Source organism: Schistocerca piceifrons, chromosome 7, assembly GCF_021461385.2.
Source record: "Schistocerca piceifrons isolate TAMUIC-IGC-003096 chromosome 7, iqSchPice1.1, whole genome shotgun sequence".
Classification (NCBI taxonomy): domain Eukaryota; kingdom Metazoa; phylum Arthropoda; class Insecta; order Orthoptera; family Acrididae; genus Schistocerca; species Schistocerca piceifrons.
This window is the reverse complement of record NC_060144.1, coordinates 415207078-415229015: the sequence shown is the minus strand read 5'-3', so window position 1 is coordinate 415229015 and position 21938 is coordinate 415207078. Positions and strand designations below refer to the sequence as shown.

The 21938-nt window shown below is 43.3% G+C and overlaps 1 protein-coding gene across 1 annotated transcript in view; it reads right to left on the bottom strand.

Annotated features, from left to right (window-relative positions):
- Positions 1-21938, bottom strand: part of LOC124805329 (ras association domain-containing protein 10-like) — a 1110196-nt gene that overhangs the window by 729456 nt on the left and 358802 nt on the right. The window contains exon 2 of the mRNA XM_047265850.1: positions 5607-5687. The gene's annotated coding sequence lies outside the window, so the exon portion shown is untranslated. The remainder of the gene's footprint in view (positions 1-5606; positions 5688-21938) is intronic.

Below are 21938 nucleotides of genomic sequence, written 5' to 3'. Positions count from 1 at the left end.
CGCATGTCAGTTACGTTATGCGGGCTGCAGGAAATCAGGCGAAATCTCACGGCAGGCAGTCGTATTTGATGCGCGGTGAAGTCAATTGTCTAGGTATTTTTATGTGCTCACTGTGTGCTCAGAACTCGAAAAGAGCGACGTGATGCGATAGACAGGCAACTAGAGACACTGCCCAACACATCAGTGGAAAGCTTCATTGGACTTTCACTGTGGTTTCCATTTCGCACCCTATCTGACATTACTTTCTGAATAGCCCTCTTACACTGAGAGCAAAGAAGAAAGTAGTAAAGAATAGCAGAAATGACATTAAAACACAGTGTGCGAAGAAAAAGGAAATAAGAACAGCGCAAGGAAAGTGGACAATCACTGGTAAAAGAAGTTTAATAATATCGAGCATGGGTATTATTCTGAGGAAGAAATTTCTGAAAATATGTGTCTGCAGTACAGCATATTACAGAAGAAAATCATGGACTGTGGTAAATCTGGAAAAAGAAGAGGATCTAAGCGTTTTAGGGGCGCTTTTGCAGAAGGATAGAGAAAATTAAATGCACTGATGAGCTAGGACATGAAGAGATCCTCCATACAACTGGCGAGGAAAGCAGTATTTTAAAAATACTGACTATAAAAGTGGGCAGGGTGACGGAATATATCAAGGAGTAACGTCTACGGTACCAGAGGGAGCCGTAGAAGGCAAAAGCTGCAGCGCAAGACCGAGGTTCGAATATATGCAATAAATAATCGAGGTCGTTGGACGTCAGTTGTGCTCTGAGGTGAAGAATTTGAGAGGCGAGAAAGAGGAAATCGAGTCGGTCTGCATCAACAAATAAGAAAAATGATGTACTTTAAAAAAAGAAGCAAAATATAAAAAAATTGCAGAACCAAGATTCTCAGTGTGTAACCTCCCCCTCACTTACCGACCTTAATGACAGTGAAAAATGAAACCGCGTGTACCTAATGGGAGTTTTGGAAAAGCAATCGTCACCGAAGTTAACCTGTCGGTAAAGAGGGAGGAAAGGGTTACATCTAAATGAAAGGAAAGGTGCTAATGAAACTGGTGGAAATTAATTTTGAAAAGGGGTAAAGTTAATAAAGAAGGTAAATGTGCAGCCGTTACGTTAACAATTAACTAGCGGTAATTAGGTATTTGAGATTTGGGGGAAATCACGGTCGCCAGTCCTAAGGACAATTACTATAGTAACTGAAAAAGAAAGGTTATTACACATATAATTAGCACTAGAAGCGTGGCAACTGAAGGTTGACACGTGTAGTGTGAAAACTGAAAGTTTGTCAGAAGTAATAAATTTCGCTACACTCTGACTTAATTTAGCAAAAGAATTAATAAAACCGGAAAATCGAAAGTTGATTTAGTGACTGAAGTTAATAGTGAGCTTTCTTTCTGAAGCACATCGAAATACAGTTAGTCTTGGACTACCTCAACAATCATTTCAAAAGCTACTTGAATCTACGCAATTTAGAAATAAGAGATTTAACTTTGATCTTGAATTAAATGATTCTGAACAATTAACAATAGTAAAATGCTGAGCTGCAGCTGCAGTCACAGGTAAGCTAAAATACGGTACAAAGCTCGCACTCTTAATTCGTGCTTGTGTAATCTGAATATTGTAGCCAGCTCTGAGACTTTAACTGAACTTTGAAATTAAAGCAGCGAAATCTAATTATATTATTTTAATGCTGGCGTTTGAATTTCAACGACACTCGGGTTCATTTCGGAAAAGGAAGGGACCCTGCTTGGCAATGCAATTGGGACAATGAGCAACAAAGGTTCATGCTAAGTTGCTGTAATTTTGCGAGACAAATGGAACAATTTGAAAAGCTGAGGTCTGCCATACAGTTCTGAAACTTTACGTGCTTTTAGTCTTCCTTGTTGGTTGATTGAAGGTTTGAAGCCGTCGATCGAGGAGGTGGCGACAGTCACTCATTGTCGGCCGTCGCTGTTGCAGAAGCTGGATGTTGGCGCGCCTTCTTCTCGACACGGTCACCAGGCGAAACGGGCTCTTGATGTGCGCCAGCTAATGCTTCCCGTCCGCGACACCATGTCAGAAACTATCATCGCGAGTCGAGCGCAATTACATGCTGCCAAACCCCGAAAGCGCGGCAACTCGCGGGAGCGTCACACAACACCTGCTCCACTCGCTACTCCCGCCAGACTCCCACTGCTCTGCCCGCGCTCCACGCGGCAGAGTTAACACTACCAAAGATCCTACACACTTTGATTCGTCACACGACCTATCGACGTAATCGTTCGATAGCAGTTTTCCCTAGGCAAGACCCAGCGTAAAAATACAAATAATATTTACGAAACAAACCAATTATACATCGACATGAGTGCATAAATATATATATACAAACAGTAAAACAATTACAATATATAAAGAGACAGAAATGTCATATCTTGAGGTAACAAAACAAGGAAAAAAAATAATAGTACAATAGATGGAAATAGGAGGATATGCATTTCCGGCGTTACAAGTGGCAACCTCTGGGTTGATACCACAGCACTAGAGTGTGGTAGTCGTCTGGCTTCTAGCGAGGCGGGTGTTCTGCAGTACGGGCCGGGCGATAAACTGCGCCCCGGCTGACACCTTTGTTAATATCCTCCCACCAACGAAGACCAGCACGCAGGCGCGGACACCACAGCTGGCGCGCAGTCCCTCATGCCGGCTGCCGGTGACGGCTACACGGTCCGCGTGGGCGGCCGGTATTAATGTGCGCCGTGTAATTTGAGCGCTGGGCACTGCGTCTCGCGAGCGTCCGCGCACTTCTCCCCGCTCTCCGCCCGTCCCACTGGCATCGTCGCCGAATGCCGTGTCACCAATAGCCGACTAACGCCCCACGCTCTGTTTCAGTTTTCCACTGCGCTGTAATGGTCTCGCGACACCAAGAGCGTGATGCCGCCCTGGTTCCTTCTTCCATTGGGTAGTGTAAGCCGAAATTATTTCGTTTATCAGTTGTTGTTTTCACATATTCCCTGCCAAAAACGGGATTTTTCCAGGGCTGGTATCACAGGTTCTATTCGTGATAGACATGTTTCGGATGTCCCTTGAGCTGAAGACCACTTGTATACCCATCAGAAGGATCGTCTCGATGTAGAGTACTGTGTCAAAATAAGAATATTGCTTAGGTCCTCCAGATTAGGCAAATGGAGCAAATCGCTTTTTCTTTTTGCATTACATGTGGCCGACATAGCGCTTTAAGGAGCTTCATGGGCGGTTCCTAAGAAAACGCAAAAAACTTGGTTTTTAGGTACCAAAACGGAGCCAGGGATTCCACGGTGGTTATGCACAGCACAATCACCAATACCGGTCAAGTCTTACAGAAGCTCTAAATTCAGAGCAAATACGAGATTCTTTTAATAGTTTCCACAATGATACTCTGTCTCTAAATCTGGCAGGAATCTCAAAGCGATTGTGGTCGTATGCAAAGTAGACAAGTGGCAAGACGCAATCAAAACCTTCACTGCACGACAACAACAGTCGTGTTATTGATCACAATGCCACTGAGCCGGCGTTATTAAACGCGGTTTTCCGAAATGCTTTCACTTAAGAAGACGAATTAAGTATTCCAGAACTCGCATCAAGAACAACTACCAACATGAGTAACTTAGAAGCAGATATCCTCTGTGTAGCGAAGCTGCTTAAAACACTTAAGAAAGGCAAGACTTCTGGTCCAGATAATATACTAGTCACGTTCCTTCCAGACTATGTTGATTCAATAGCTCCAAACTTAGCAATCACATACAAACGCTCGCTCGTAGAAAGATCCGTACCCAAAGACTTGAAAGTTGCACAAGTCACATCAATTCCCAAAAAAGGAAACGGGAGTAATCCACCGAATTACAGACCCGTATCACTAACGTCGATTTGCAATAGGATTTCGGAACGTATTGACTCGAACATTATAAATTACCTCGAAGAAAACGATTTATTGTCAAAGCGTCAACACGGATTCAAAAAATATCGTTCTTGTGAAACATAACTAACTCTTTATTCTCACGAAGTAATGACTGCTATCCACAGAGGACGTCAAACTACTTTCACATTTTTAGATTTCCAGCAGGCTTTTGACACCGTTTCTCACACATGACTTCTTATAAAATTGCAAGTCTCAGTTGTGTAACTGGATTCGTGATTACCTCTCAGAAAGGTCAGAGTTCTTACTGACTGACGAAAAGTCATAGACTAAAACAGAAGTAATATCTGGCACTCCCCAAGGCAGTTTTACAGGCACTCTGTTGTTCCTGCTCTACATAAACGGTTTAGGGGACAATATGAGCAGCCCTCTTAGATTGTTTCAAGATGATGGTGTCGTTTACCGTCTTGTTAAGTCATCAGATCATCAAAACGAATTGCAAAATGATTTAGACAAGATATTTGTATGGTGAAAAAGTAGCAATTGACTCTAAATCATAAAATATATTGAAGTCAACCACATGAGCACTAAACAGAGTCCACTAAATTTCAGTTACACGATGAATCGGTCCCGGCGGAGGTTCGAGTCCTCCCTCGGGCATGGGTGTGTGTGTGTTTGTCCTTAGGATAATTTAGGTTAAGTAGTGTGTAAGCTTATGGACTGATGACCTTAGCAGTTAAGTCCCATAAGATTTCACACACATTTGAACATTTGAACAGGATGAATCACACAAATCTAAAGGCTGTTAACTCAACTAAATACTTAAGGATTACAATTACGATACACTGAAATTAGAGCGATCACATAGATTATGTTCTGGGAAAATCAAATGAAAGACTGCGATTTATTGGCAGAACACTTAGAAAATGTAGCAGGTCTACTAAAGAGGCTGCTTACACTACGCTTGTCCGTCCTCTTCTGATGTCCTTACTGACTTCTCATGAAATTTTCCTTTTTTTCCTCATGGATATTGCAGTTCTTATTGAGTGTAGTACAGAATGAACAATGTGACTAGCATATAGACAAGGAAGGAAATGTGCGCTTTAATAGAGTTAACGTAGGAATTTTACACCCGTACATTTTCGTAAACAACCTGTGTGATTTTAGAGCCAGATACAGCCAACAATTGACGATGGAGCGCGCTACGGTCATGTATTCCACATTGAGGGACACGTATCGTATGCATTCCACGTGAATTCCATGGGATCGTGCGACGAAGCCTTTAGGATTGATTGCAGCATCGTAGCGGCAGCTTCAGAGCTGTCCACTTCGCGTGTTATTAATCTTTCAAAAATTGGGTTCCAGAATGCTGTGCTCAATTTACAGAACGGGCGGCTTGCAGCTATAAACCATTGTTATAAGTTTATCATATGTTTTCCTGTGTGCCACTGTAGGGCTGACGTGCTGAAACAACTTTAAATGACAGCGTCGTGCTTATACCGGTGTACGGTGTTGAACCAAACGTCGGGTGCGGATCGCACAAGCTGTTTTCCCAGGACTCGAGCGCTACGAGTGGAGGACGTATTTTAAGAGACGGCCAGCTCAGCTCGCAGCCTGCTGCTGCGGTCTCCTACGCGCTGACGGCAGTCCTAGTTGTTCTGGTTTCCTCGCAGCTCGCCGATTCCGCCATGCTGAATAAACATTTATGATAAAAGCTGCGGGTTACTTGTACGTACCTCCGGCTAACTGTGCGGCCTCTAGCAGGGCGTGTTGTAAGTCTTCTCGCGACGATCCCACCACAACGCACACAGCATCACCTGTTGACAGATGACACCGTAACTATAGGATAGAGAATGCCACCAGCAATCTAGACGCGGCTATAAAATCATAAATAATGTAAGTAAGTAGTAATATTAGTCAGGCCTGCTAGTATAGTGGTAAAAAGCGTGTCTGGAAACAAGAAGATAGCGAGATCGAAAATCCCTGCCAGACTAAAGAGTATTTCAGTCTGCCTTAAACATAGCCTTCACCTCTGCTTGATGTGAGGATTGGTCAGGAACGGCTGTCAGTTCAGATTCCCCGCTAAGATTACCGGGGTGGGTAGTAAGCTATAAGGAGATCTTAACCAGGAGTGGATGTTGAGAGCTCTTAACCAGGAGAGGATATTGACTATCTGATGTTGATAATCTTCTCCATCTACATACGTATTCCGCAAGTACCGTGCGGTGCGTGGCGAAGGGTACCCCGTACCACCACTAACCATTTCCTTAACTGTTCCACTCGCAAATACAGCGAGCAAAAAACAGCTGTGTATGTGCCTCCGTATGAGCTTTAATTTATTTTATCTTCAGCATCCTTACGTGAAATGAACGTTGACGGCAGTAGAACCGTTCTGCAGTCAGTTTGAAACGCCGGTTGTGTAAATCTCATTAGTGTTCTTCGAAAAGATCTTCTTCACTCCAGGGATTCCCCACTGAGTTCCTGAAGCATGTTCTTCATACCTGTGCATTCTTCGCAAAAATGTAGTAGCCCGCCTCTGAATTGCTTCCATGCCTTCATTTAACCTTATCTTGAACGAATCCCGAACACTTAAGCAGCACTCAAGAAAGGGTCGCACTAGTGTCGTATATGCACGCTACTAATGTTGTGTTCGAACATTATGGAATTGGTTTTCCTACTCATCTGCATTAACTTCGTTTTTCTACGTTTATATCTAGCTGCCATTCATAATACCAGCTAGAAATAGTGTCTAAGTCATCTTCTATCTTCCTAGACTCATTCAATGACGACACCTTCCCAAACACCACAGCTTTATCACCAAACGCTGTCCACCAGATCATTTATAAATATAGAAAATAACACACTCCCCTAGAACACTCCTGACGATACCCTTGTATCTGATCAACACTCGCCATCAAGCACAACGTTTAGAGTTCTGCTACTTAGGAAGTCTTACAGCCACTCGCATATCTGGGAACCTATTCCGTATGCTCGTACCTTCGTTAACAGTCTGCAGTGGAGCACCGTGTCAAACGATTTTCGGAAATCTGAGAATATTGAAACTCACTCTTGCCGTTCATCCATAGTTCGCACGATATCATGTGAGAAAAGGGCAAGCTGAGTTTCGTAGGAGCGACGCGTACTGAAACCGTGTTGATCATATTGGTGATGATAAACATGGTGTGTCATCACGGCTAACTACCACTATGCTCCAATATTGCACTATTATTGAGGAATCCTTGGGTATAGTTTCGCTATTCCTAACGAAAATCGCCTTCTACCCTTTCAATATCCGCCCCCGGTAGCTGAGTGGTCAGCGCGAAAGAATGTGAATCCTAAGGCCCGGGTTCGATTACCGGCTGGGTCGGAGATTTTCTCCGCTCAGGGACTGTGTGTTGCGTTGTCCTATCCATCATCATTTCATCCCCATCAACGCGCAAGTCGCAGAAGTGGCGTCAAATCGAAAGATTTGCACCCGGCAAACGGTCTACCCGACGGGAGGCCCTAGTCACACAGCATTTCCTTTATATACCCTTTCGATCAGTCACGGAATATACTGCTACGGTTACAGCATATCCCATCGAATCCTAGTATTCAAGTACAACGTGTCGTCCACGTCCACTAGAAGAGGAAAGAATCGCCATTAACACGGTGAAAAAAAAATCAATTCTTTCGCCATCTTTCCGATGATATGCTCTAAATATCGCACACGCAACATTATCTTGCATAAACTGTGTGGCAGTAGGTGAGGAGCATATGCTTCCACACTGAGAGATTCTGCCCTAGGACTTGCATACTCTGTCAAGGAATACAGCTCCTCTGTGTGGTTGAATAGAAGATGTGTGTGGAAACTAGCTGTCAAACTACGCAACACGATGCATATTATCAGTGGATGCGTTGAAAGTTCACCCCTGCAATGGTTACCAGTGCTGTGCCACATTTCCCCAACAACGCTACGCAGAAAGGGCTTCTTAGTCCGTCAAATGAAGAGGATTCAAATTGATCCAAAACTATCAGAGCATAACGACATTCCTCATACACTACGGGATCAAAAGTATCTGGACACCCCCAAAACATACGTTTTTCATATTAGATGCATTGTGCTGCCACCTACTGCCAGATACTCCGTATCAGCCACCTCACTAGTCATTAGACATCGTGAGAGAGCACATGCGGAACTCACACACTTCGAACGTGGTCAGGTGATTGCCTGTCACTTGTGTCATACGCCTGTACGCGAGATTTCCACAATCCTAAACGTCCCTAGGTCCACTGTTTCCGATGTGATAGTGAAGTGGAAACGTAAAGGGACACGTACAGCACAAAAGCGTACAGGCCAGCCTCGTCTGTTGACTGACAAAGACCGCCAGCAGTTGAAGAGGGTCATAATGTGTAACACGCAGACATCAATGCAGACCATCACACAGGAATTCCAAACTGCATCAGGATTCACTGCAAGTACTTTGACAGTTACGTGGGAGGTGAGAAAACTTGGATTTCATGGTCGAGCGGCTGCTAATACACCACACATCACGCCGGTAATTGCCAAACGACGCCTCGCTTGGTGTAGGGAGCGTAAAAATAGGACGACTGAACAGTGAAAACACGTTCTATGGAGTGACGAATCACGGTACACAATGTGGCGATCAGATGGCAGGGTGTGGGTATGGCGAATGCCCGGTGCACGTCATTTGTCAGCGTGTGTAGTGCCAACAGTGAAATTCGGAGGCTGTAATGTTACGGTGTCGTCGTGTTTTTCTTGGAGGGGGCTTGCACCCCTAGTTGTTTAGCGTGGTACTATCACAGCACAGGCCTCCTCTGATGTTTTAAGCACCTTCTTGCTTCCCACTGTTGAAGATCAATTCAGGGATGGTGATTGCATCTTTCAAGACGATCGAGCACCTGTTCATAAAGCACGGCCTGTGATGGAGTGGTTATACGACAAGAACATCCCTGCAATGGACTGGCCTGCACAGAGTCCTGACCTGAATCCTTTAGTACTACTTTGGGATGTTTTGGAATGCCGACTTCGTGCCAGGCCTCACCGACCGACATCGATACCTCTACTAGCGCAGCACTCCGTGAAGAATGGGCTGCCAGTCCCCAAGAAACCTTCCAGCACCTGATTGAACGTGTGGCTCGCGAGCCAGTGGGTGTGTTGGACCTTCCATTGAGCTACGGACCCCCTTGAAGATGTCTCCCGCAGTCGGGGACAAAACGTTGGGAATCGACACAGAATTCGTCAACCGACCACGGCATAACAGCCCGGATAATTATAATGGACAGAGTGGAAGCTGTCATCAAGGCTAAGGGTGGGCCAACATTATATTGAATTCCAGCATTACCGATGGAGGACGCCACGAACTTGTACGTCATTTTCAGCCAGTTGTCCGGATACCTTTGATCACATAGTGTATATCACTGAGAAGATTGAGACGAGGAACCCCTATTAGTCTTAGCGGATCAACAACTAGACACACACTTGAATATCATTGCACAGTGGTGGACAGACTGCAGCGCCGACAACGTGACGATCCAATGGACCACTTCCGTCTCCATACAAACACCGACTGGGTTGGAACGTTCCCACCGATGTTGGAAAGCTCTTACCAGGGTTCAAATGTTACATGGAGACTTGCAGGACGTTCTGTACAAATGTGGCAATTCCTCAACCTCTCAGTGTGGCTGTGGTGCTCTGCGTCAGACAGTTGACTGTACTATGAATGGCTGCAACGTCAGGGCGTACCCAGAACCAAAAACGGATTGGCACGAAGTGAAAGCTGCTGCAATTTCAAGGCAAGACGGTTTAGACATTAATGTATAACGATTATGCTTGCTGCCCATGTTCCTTAATCCAGTCAACTTTATTAGTGTAGAGTTCGTGTTCATTTAATTTACTTTTTATTACTTATCTTATAGGTCATTTTAAATTACTTTTTGTAGCTGATCTGAATGTTCATTCAACTGCTCATCTTAATGTACAATTTATGAAATGTACTCGCAGTTGCGAATATGGATAACCATCAGCTCTACAATGTAATGACGACAGTGAAAATTTGTGCCATACCGGGATTCGAGCACGGATTTTCTTCACATCGCGAGCGGTCAACTTACCATGCAGTCTTCAGTTTAGCACAGACGTTATTTTCTCTGGCGGAATTCCATGTCTGGCAGGATTCCATGTTGTACCAGGAGCCAACAATGCCGCAGCTAAGCTATCGCGACATTAATGCACCACTCAGAAGTAACTGTCTGCGGGTCAAGGGGTCAGATAAATAGAAGTACACTAACTCAGACACACGGAAAGACTGTGCAGTGGATCGGTACCTCTGAGAGAGACAGGTAAATTCGTTGCGAAAGAAGATAAACATCACTTGGCTAACGATTCGCCTGAATACAGAAACAGGATAACTCTTTCGAACATTTCAAATGTTATGCCACATTACGCAGCTTGAAATTAGAGAAAGCGGTGATGCACAGCTACACCGTAAATCCACAAACCGCAAATGGATTTATTCTACTTCGCTCGAGCGAATTCACGTATCAGTTTCCTTCATCGCAACTTACGGTTGCCTTTACATAATATATTTTTCTGTCTTATTTTGGAAAACAGTCTGTAAGTCCTTTCAATATATTATTACTTTGACAAGAAGACTGCATAGTCAGCAAACTTGTATATAATAGAGTGTTGCCTTAGAAATAAATACAAATAATTTTCTAATACGACTTACAAAGATAACATTAAAATAATATGCACAACAACTCTGAAATTTTGTTGCTGTTGCTGTTGTTGCTGTTAGTGGTGGTTTGATAACTGCCACGCTAGTTCACCTTCGTGACTTCAAATAGCTGCATAACTACTCCACCTTACATACAACTGAGGTTTACTGTACCACAACTCTTGGCTCCCTATATAACTTCCACTCCGCTCGTTACCCTCCATTACCAAATTAATTATATCTTTATATCTCAGGATATGTCATATCTTTCTCTTACTTCCTTTAGTCAACTTGTACATAAATTTCTCTTCTCCAGCATTGTAGTCATCTAAGCTTCAACACTGTTCTGTTGCCGAGCATTTCAGAAACATCTGTTCTCTTCCTTTTTGTACTGCTACACTCCAGAATGAAAAAGTTCAGGAAATATTTCCTAACAGAATGAATTTGTCACTGTGCAGTGAAGTGTGCGCGGATATGAAACATTCCGTGCCGGACCGAGACTCGAAAATGAGAGGTTTGCCTTTCACGGGCAAGTGCTCAGCAACTGAGCTACCCATTCATGACTCATGACCAGGCCTCACAGCTTTACTTCCACCAGTACATCGTCTCCTACCTTCCAGACTTTTCAGGACTTGCGGGATTAGCACTCCTGGAAGAAAGGATATTGCGCAGACATGACCTAGCCACAGTCTGTGGGATGTTGAATTTTTCACTCTGCAGCGGAGTATGCGCTGATATTTCACTTTCTGGCAGACTGAAAGTATATGCCGGACCGAGAGTCTAACTCGGGACCTTTACCTTCCCCGTGTAAGCACTCATCAAGGGCGACTCGCGACCTGTACTTGGCCCCAGGCTATGGCTCGCCTCTTGTCTCCGCAATATCCCTTCTTCCAAGAGTGCTAGTCCTGCAAGTTTCGCAGGTGAACTTCTGTGAAGTTAGGAAGGTAGGAGGCGAGGTATTGGTGGAAGTCAAGCTGTGAGGGCGGGTCGTGGGTTGTTCCTGAGTAGTTCAGTTGGTGAGCTCTTGCCCGCGAAAGGCAAAGGTCTCGAGTTCGAGTCTCGGTCTAGTCTGGCACACAATTTTAATCTGGCAGGAAGTTTCAACATTTTCTAAAATTTAATTTTACATTATACCTAAACACATTAATCTTTTTCAGCAAAATTTTTCTTGTTATTGCCAGTCTGCGCTTTACTTTTATTTCTGCCGTCGTCAGTTATTTTTCTACACAAATAGCAAAACTCACGTACTATTTTGTGTCTCAGTTCCCAAGCTAATAAACGTGGTAAATCTGATTTAATTGGACAACAGTCAGTTACCCCTAAATTACTTTTGTTGAAATTCATTTTATAATGTTTTCATTATACTACCCATTCCGTTCTACTAATATTCCAAGTTATTCGTCGTCTCTGTCAGAATTAAAATGTCATCGACAAACCCTAAAGTTTAGATTTCTTCTCCGTGAACTTACATTTCCTCCGAATTTTTCGTAAGTATCTTTAATGTTTGCTCTAGGTACTGTCTGACAGTATCAGTTGCAGACTACAAATCCTGTCTCACTCCCATCTCAGTTACTGACTTACTTTCATGTCCTTCGGCTATTATTGTAACAGCAGTTTTTTAGGCATAAGTTGCACGGAGCTTTTCGTCTCTGATGACTTCCGAAATTGGAAGAGCGTATATCAACCAGCGTGATGAAACGATACCTTGTTAAAATAATGTCTTTTGTCTACGTTCTTTGTCAACTGGAATTCTGAATTCTGAAATGAGCAGTCTACACTTTCGACACTTTACATGATCTGTGGAACCATTGGTCTGAACCTCTTGCGCCTTCATTACTGATGTGAACTTTGCCTTCACTTCGAAGCTACTTCGTTACAAGATACAACCAAGGTGACTAAATGTGATACAGCCGTAAAATGTAAAGCAGCCATCAGTAAAAAGCTGCTTTTCTACTCATGATTGGATTGGAAGCGGTATGTTTTTTTCTGCATTCCAGCTTAGAAGTGGCGCGGGCTTATAGTATATAGTGAACCCCAACGTCTTTCTTTACGTATACAAATCAGTGCTTAAGATGAAATTCACTTGATCCGCGAGAAAAAAGTCACAGGACCAACTTCAGGATGAAAGTCGAAGGCGTAGTTCGGACACTCACTACCAGGGCACCAAATCACGATCTTGCACTTATTTAGCCTTTGGTTTTTTGATAATCCTAAATAATCCTGTGCATTATTTCATACATGTTCTGCTCAGTATTCTGACGTCATTCGATGACCACAAAGACGTCCAGTTGATACGGTATTTTACAACGCTCATTCGAACTACGTGACCTGGAAGACTCTCTCTGACAAAAAGATTACCATGACTGTATGTCAGTAATCGTACATAAATTCGAGGCGTCGATACATTATTTTTTCCACCTTTTTCTTTCGAATGGTTGAAACGCTAATACATTTAATAGGTACAAGAATCCGCACTTTAGCAGGGATAATTATGCAAAGCCGACAATCAGGAACAGTTTGAAGCTACAATGTTTCAATTTATATACACATATGGAGTTTCCTTGTCGTCCACAGGGGATAAGATATTCTACAGTGCACAACTTTCGACTTTCTGATGTCTTGTTCTTATAAATTGTCAACTTTTTAAAGTGGACTCATCTTTCATCTCTTTAATAGCTTTCCGCTTTTATTTTTTTCATGTTCCCGGTGTATTAATCGTCCATGTGGACTGCTCAACCGACTGCGACTGTATTTCAGAAAGATGTAGAGGCTTTGCACTGAAAATGGAATCAACGTCACAACTGGCAGCTCCGGCTGCCAGTGTACTCGGTTCAAATCGCTCTAGAGCTTGCACAGGGAACCGTTACGATTCTACCACGACATCTTTAAAAATCTCACAGGCTCTACGACACCGGTCATACAACCGCTGAATATTAATGCGCCATCGTATGCTCGGTTCGATGCTGTTTCTCGTACCGCTGGGAAGAGAAACCTGTCTTCACAACATAAGACACTCGAGATTAGAGAGGTTTAAAAGCTACTCTGATGTCTCCCGTATGGTTTCGGCATGAATGAAATTACGCTCAGATTTCTGTAATTAGCGGTGACAGCCTGTAATGTCCATCGAAAAACAAAGTGATACAACTGGATACAACATAACTGTTCTGCTATCCACGTGATTCATAGACTTGTCGTTTCACTGCCTTTCTCTGCAAAGGCGAAAACAAATTACAACCTGGAAATATTATGTACTTTCCTAGATTCCTTGAAAGAGAACATTTTAGATTAGACCTTAACCTGTCTGTTACGAATGGTTATTGAAATACACAGCTAACTGTAACTGGCCACTTTTTTTCTATAATTCCACTTCGTGATTCGGAGACTGAAACTTCCGTCTAGTGGATCTATGTAGATTTATGTATCGTAGTAGGGCTGTATTTATGGTTTATCTGGGCGTCCGATGGCGCTGTCTTAGTTTTGCTAGTGTTCTTTGTTAAGAGCTACCGCCACAGCCGTCGATCTCTCGTACGCGTTGGCCAGGGGCGTAGATATTTATGGTAGGGGGAAGTCCAAATCCTCACTTAGAGCCATGATTTTTTTAAGACGTTCACGTTAAATAGGGTTATTATCAGTTGTAATAAATTTGAGACTAAATTTTGCCTCTTGAGCACTTACAATGACTGTAATTGTGAGATGCGGCACGATGCTGTAAGTTGCGATGCGAGATATATATCCACATGATACCGATTTCCTTGTGCGTAATCGGAGACGCACGGTAAGAAGGGCATGCACTTACATTTGTGGAAAGCACCCACGTACGCATGGGCTTTCTCGTGCCCGCACATTAGTCATTGCGCAAGCTGTCCGGTATGGGTTCCCTTCCTTGCTTCAGGGCTCGTGCAGCGTTTATTGTGATGAAAAGGCGACAGTAAAAGAAAAAGCAAAAGCGACTGTAGCTAAAGAAGAATCTAAATAAGAGAAGTACGAGAAATACCAACTGACGACGTTTTGTCTTCAATTCCGAGGAGGAAGTCACACCGAGGTTTCGGACTTCCGACTTGGGACACTGCAGCGATAAGGCTGTCTATAACAAACACTTCGTTACCTAGCAGCCGACGACTTATAAGCCAGGTTGAACTAAAAAAAAAAAGAAATGCATTTCCGTGATAATTCTTGAAACTGAGAAATACTTGGGGGCATGCGTTTCCGGAGAAATTTTTTCAAGAAGGGGCAAGAATCATAACTTACCAGTTTAGATGTAATTGATTCGAGGGGGGTTGGAAACGTATCTTACCCCAAGAACTAAATCTGACCAGAAGTATACGAAGCTTATTGCATCTCAAACGGCTGAGTATTTCATATTGATATCGGTTTCAGAATATTGTCCGCATTTGCGGACGTTTATGCTTGAGGGAGTTTCTTAATCTTCATGTGAAGGTTAATTAACTTTTTTTATTTTTATAAAGTTGTTTACACAACTTTAATCATGCAAAGATATATGTAGGTTAACATCGTCGGACGCGAAAGTTTGGGAATTTCATAGACGCCAATATCCACTACAATGGAAGTTATATTTTCCGAATTTTTATTTTTTGCGTCATCGATGTCCTTCATTTCTACTTATTGTAGTTTGTTGAGGAGCTATACACACCCCATCATGTCTTTTCTTCAGATGTCAGGCACCGAAGTTGTGCTATTAAGTCGTCATAGTACGAATATTCGTCCACAATTTTCACAAACACTTTTCACAAACTTCTGGCTTATTCTTCTCTATTTTCCTGCTTCGAAACTTCCGGTATCTTATTCTTTACAGTAATATGATCGGAAACTTCTTACATAATACTTGACACTCAGGTCTTGTCTGTAATCGTCTATAAATTTAATCGTGCTTCCTTGGAGTCAACATACATTATTGCACATAAATCGCTTGACAGCATAACCTCAACACAATACACAACGAAACATACACGGGCACCAGCTGCCAGTCGTCTGCTAAAAACCGCAGAGATTCCCTCCGAAGGCGGGAAGCAATGTGCTTAACACACAGCCTCCGTTTCCAGGAAATTACGCATCTACAGACTCGCATGCGCATTTACGATGTTGGAACGCTAGGGCTAGGAAGACGATACTCGTGTTCGAACGGTTTCGACATTTTCCGAAACGTCGCAGTGTTCGATATAGTATCCAGCCTGTTGGGACAATCACGTGGCATTTGACTCGTGCACCACCAGTGTAAGAGATACAGGAGAAACTACGAACTACTCACAGCAACAAGCTATGGCTCTGGTTAAAATTTTACGATTTCGTTAAACTCAGAAGAAAATAACATTTTAGCTTACCGCTACAAAACTCCTGTTGTATTTGAATAAATTTGCGGTAGGGTATGAACGAGATGTATTTATAAACATTTATGTTGTTTGTTAAGTAAAACGCCGGCCGAAGTGGCCGTGCGGTTAAAGGCGCTGCAGTCTGGAACCGCAAGACAGCTACGGTCGCAGGTTCGAATCCTGCCTCGGGCATGGATGTTTGTGATGTCCTTAGGTTAGTTAGGTTTAATTAGTTCTAAGTTCTAGGGGACTAATGACCTCAGAAGTTGAGTCCCATAGTGCTCAGAGCCATTTGAACCATTTTGTTAAGTAAAAGTAACAGACAAATGCAAAAATGTGGTCCTCCGAAAAAATTACTTGGATGAACCTAGTGCAATATTTTATTTGTTTATGAGAGAGTAATGATTTACTAAGTGAGTTACAAAAAAGCGTTTCAAGCGCTGTATAAATACCATGACAATAGAAGGTAACAACGTTATAAACCAGTTTTGTAAACAAGACGACAACATGAAGACTAAATAACGAAGAAAATTAATCAATACTTAAATGCCTAACAGAAGAAACGTATCTTATTAAACTGAATGTAACTGCTAACGCGAGAATAAATTACAACGACAAGACCAGACTTCGCTAGATTGCGGAACGAGCGAAAGCTCGAGAATTGGACAGAATCGTGATTAAAATCTGTTATAAGTTTATTAGCATTCATTGTTACTCATGGCTTGCAACCTAGAAGCTATTTTAAGCCGTGTGTCACAGTTATTTTTACTATTAAAATCCATGGTGCATTAAAAGCGCTAAAACCGGTCTTGGACAAAGTAACAACAACAGTCACTAGGTCGCGGTATAATCTAAAGATCGAACAGAACCTGAGCTTTCCCGAATTGTGACATAAATCGTTCGAACAGTTCGAGTCGTGTTCAAACACAGCCCTAGCTCATGTGTAATGCTGGACAGCAAAAATCCATCGTGTGGGACAGAATAGAAAAATCTGTGGAGTGAGTATTGCAACAACATTAAACTGGAATTGTCACTTGATCTCGGGGCGACGCTAAATGTTTAAAGCCAATTCGCATTCACCATCACGTCACGTCAAAACATTCCACAATACATTTGAAATGACCACATTCACGCAGGTCGTCAACGGACCATCACGTGACGTCATGGCACGTCAAGGCTTCTCGGGAAGAAAGTTCTGGCGGTGCTGTCGTCTGATAACATCGTAAGTTGGCGTATTTTCGCCGCGCTTACTCGTCTCATAATAGCGGATTTCGTATCTTCAGAATCTTTGTTTCATTATCGTGCTTTGTTTTCGTTGCAAATCCATGAAAACTTGGATATTTTTGTTGTTGTATTTTCTTACACAAGCGGGGTCAGACGCCTGAAAGCGAAAACTCATTATGTTTTACAATAACGCAACAGGGCAGGCACCCACAATGTATATAAATAGGAACATTAGTTGATGAAGCAAATTACATTAATAGGGTTAACCAGACTTCATTATTTCTTTATACCTATTGTTTGATGTTTTTGTATGTATGCATTTTCCCTAGCAAATATAGCAAATAAATGTCGAAGTCTTGGAATGTTATTTCACTTTTCAGGACTTTGCCAAACAAGTTTGATCAAGAACGTGGGTTATGACCTTTGCTTCGGCCATTAATAAACTTTGTCGTCGTTAGTTCCTCAGTTCAGATACTGTACTGTAACTTTTTGTATTACGGTTGGTGACTCATAACCTCAGTTTCGCCATTTAGTAGTGACTAAGCGAACTGACAGACAGTGCAAATACCCGCTGACGTGACGGTGCCGTGGCGTGATGCCCTTCCATCTACATCTACATCTACATCTACATCTACATCCATACTCCGCAAGCCAGAAGGTATGTTCTCGAAACTTCAACGAAAGCCCGTACCGAGCTACTGAGCGTCTCTCCTGCACGGTCTTCCACTGGAGTTTATCTATCATCTCCGTAACGCTTTCGCTATTACTAAATGATCCTGTAACGAAGCGCGCTGCTCTCCGTTGGATCTTCTCTATCTCTTCTATCAATCCTATCTGGTACGGATCCCACACTGCTGAGCAGTATTCAAGCAGTGGGCGAACAAGCGTACTGTAACCTCCTTCCTTTGTTTTCGGATTGCATTTTCTTAGGATGTTTCCAATGAATCTCAGTCTGGTATCTGCTTTACCGACGATCAACTTTATATGATCATTCCACTTTAAATCACTCCTAATGCGTACTCCCAGATAATTTATGGAATTAACTGCTTCCAGTTTCTGACCTGCTATATTGTAGCTAAATGATAAGGGATCTTTCTTACTGTGTATTCGCAGCACATTACACTTGTCTACATTGAGATTCAATTGCCATTCCCTGCACCATGCGTCAATTCGCTGCAGATCCTCCTGCATTTCAGTACAATTTTCCATTGTTACAGCCTCTCGATATACCACAGCATCATCCGCAAAAAGCCTCAGTGAACTTCCGATGTCATCCACATGGTCATTTATGTATATTGTGAATAGCAACGGTTCTACGACACTCCCCTGCGGCACACCTGAAATCACTCTTACTTCGGAAGACTTCTCTCCATTGAGAATGACATGCTGCGTTCTGTTATCTAGGAACTGTGAACTTCCGATGTCATCCACAAGGTCATTTATGTATATTGTGAATAGCAACGGTTCTACGACACTCCCCTGCGGCACACCTGAAATCACTCTTACTTCGGAAGACTTCTCTCCATTGAGAATGACATGCTGCGTTCTGTTATCTAGGAACTCTTCAATCGAGTCACACAATTGGTCTGATAGTCCATATACTCTTACTTTGTTCATTAAACGAGTGTGGGAAACTGTGTCGAACGCCATGCGGAAGTCAAGAAACACGGCATGTACCTGGGAACCAGTGTCTATGGCCCTCTGAGTTTCGTGGACGAATAGCGCGAGCTGGATTTCACACGATCGTCTTTTTCGAAACGCATGCTGATTCCTACAGAGTAAATTTCTAGTCTCCAGAAAAGTCATTATACTCGAACATAATACGTGTTCCAAAATTCTACAACTGATCGACGTTAGAGATATAGATCTATAGTTCTGCACATCTGTTCGACATACCTTCTTGAAAACGGGGATGACCTGTGCCCTATTCCAATCCTTTGGAACGCTACGCTCTTCTAGAGACCTACGCTACACCGCTGCAAGAAGGGGGGCAAGTTCCTTCGCGTACTCTGTGTAAAATGGAACTGGTATCCCATCAGGTCCAGCGGCCTTTCCTCTTTTGAGCGATTTTAATTGTTTCTCTATCCCTCTGTCGTCTATTTCGATATCTACCATTTTGTCATCTGTGCGAAATCTAGAGAAGGAACTACAGTGCAGTCTTCCTCTGTGAAATAGCTTTGGAAAAAGACATTATGCTCTTCAGAGCTAAAAGCCCAGTTTATTCTAGGTATCAGACGTAATGTGCTGTGGTGTCTACAAAATGCCTTTAACAAATCTACAGCACGTACGAAGAAAATCTGTCTGTATTAGCAATATGTCAACGTCCAAAATTTATAGCGCACATTACGGACTAACTTCTGTTCCGAGATCATACAACGACGGTGGCAGCGTATATTGACAACATAAAACAATTCTGCATATCTGAATGCTCATTCCAGCGATATTTCCAATGTACCGTATGGACGCATCTTAAATTGAGCTTCGGCTTTCTGCTTTTTAGCGGTACATGTCGGTACACTTCGTGCTAACAATTGCTTCCTACTCTAGTGACCTAACAGCTGTAGCAATACACTAGCGCTGTGACCTCGTGTTGTGTGTGTCAACTGGAAAGTAAATAGCATAATGCGTGTTTTGGACATGAACACTTGTATGACCTCCTTTCAGGTAACCTTGTTACTTCCGTGTGCAGTCACACCACAACTGCTGATTATCTGCGTGCATGCATGCCTGAAGTGGCATCATTGTACAGCAGACAGATAACATTGCTCCTATAACATGCCGACAAAATTTACATTTCTGTTTCTCCGCACCTCACAGTCCACTGGACTCAAAGATTAACTTGGCACCGGTAACTTAAATCGACTTCTAACGATACCTATGGTAGGAACTGTGGCGTCTGAGATCACTACAACTTGAAATAAGAGGAACATAACTCAAACAACAAGATAATGATTACCAAAAACTTCAGCGCTTTTAATGCTTTAGACTTTAGAGTGCCCCAGAGCTTAATTCGTAGTGATGAAACATCAGTATATCCATAGGCGTCAGCATAGGAGAGACAATAGGATGTATTTTCTGGAGTACAGAGTTGCTATTCTCATATTGAGTGAATAACTGCCATTCCCTGGGATACATGTTTTTCGTGTCATCTTTTCCATCTAGTTCTTGTAGCCTGACGTGTCTCAAAACTGATCAAATCATTTATATTAAAAACATCGTAATTCTAAAGTCTTGTCCCATTCACCCTCCTGGAAAAATTTCAGTCAACTCCCAAGAGTATGAACATACCGTATTTACAGTTGTGTAACAACAACCGTTAACTGTGTCCTACGATCACTGAGCAGTCAGTGTGCGTGCGTTTCTTTACTTGGTGGTAAAACGACGAATAGTGTCCGCGGAACTCACGAAAAATTTATTCGCACTGATAGCAAGAAGTGACTTTCAGTACTTAGGGTGACTGGAATTATGTTGTTTGTCGAGTACACCTGATGTGATGTTTCATGGTAAGTATTTTTCGTTATACACTGCTGGCCACCGTAAATGCAACACCCTGAAGGAAGCATCCGAATCAAGTGAAATTTACACCATGGGTTTGCAGCGATATGCAACTGATTAGAATTTCAGCGCAGACGCACATCACGCGCGCCTGTGGCGCCACCTCATAGAGCCATTTAAGGCTTGGCGATTTCGACGAGTGTACCTTCGGCACGTGTGTTTACCTTGTGGTTGTTTCACAAGGCGATCAGTTATGCCTCGTAGACAACAGCGAACATCGTTTGATCAAGTATTCGAGTTCGACAGAGGAAGGATAGTGGCTTACCGAGATTGTGGATTATCATACAGAGAAATGGCTAGTCGTGTTGGACGACACCAAACAACTGTAATGCGGATATGTGACCGTTGGATGCAGGAGGGTACGACGGACCGACGTGGTCGATCGCATTCACCTCGGTGCACCACTGCACCTGCTGATAGGCAAATTGTGCGCATGGCAGTGACGGATCGCTCAGTGACATCCCGAACCATAGCACAGCACATTGCGTCTGTAACGCATCATCCAGTGTCTGCGCGTACCATCGACGCCGTTTACAGCAGAGTGGTCTGTCTGCAAGACGTCCATTGCTTCGTCTACCATTGACGCAGAACCACAGACGTCTCCGTCGCCAATGGTGTGATGACAGACGGACGTGGACGGCAGAATGGAATGACGTTGTCTTTACTGACGAGGCACGCTTCTGTCTGCAGCACCACGATGGTCGGATTCGAGTGTGGAGACACCGTGGAGAGAGGATGCTGGACAGCTGCATTATGCACCGCCACACTGGTCTTGCACCGGGTATTATGGTATGGGGCGGTATTGGATATTACTCTCGCACGCCTCTAGTACGCATTGCCGGTACTTTAAATAGCCGGTGCTACATATCCGAGGTGCTGGAGCCAGTTGTCCTTCCTTACCTTCAGGGCTCGGCCACAGCCATATTTCAACAGGGTAATGCGCGACCACACGTGGCACGCATTGTCCAAAGGTTCTTCGTCAATAACCAGATTGAATTGCTTCCCTGGCCGGCTCGCTCTCCGGATCTTTCGCCGATAGAAAACATGTGGTCCATGGTTGCTCAACGAGCGACCCAGATTACATCCCCAGCTGCCACACCAGATGATCTTTGGCAACGTGTGGAAGCTGCTTGGGCTGCTGTACCCCAGGAACACATCCAACGTCTCTTTGACTCAATGCCGAGACGTGTGGCAGCGGTGATCTCCAACAATGGCGGCTACTCTGGCTACTGATTCTGGCAGG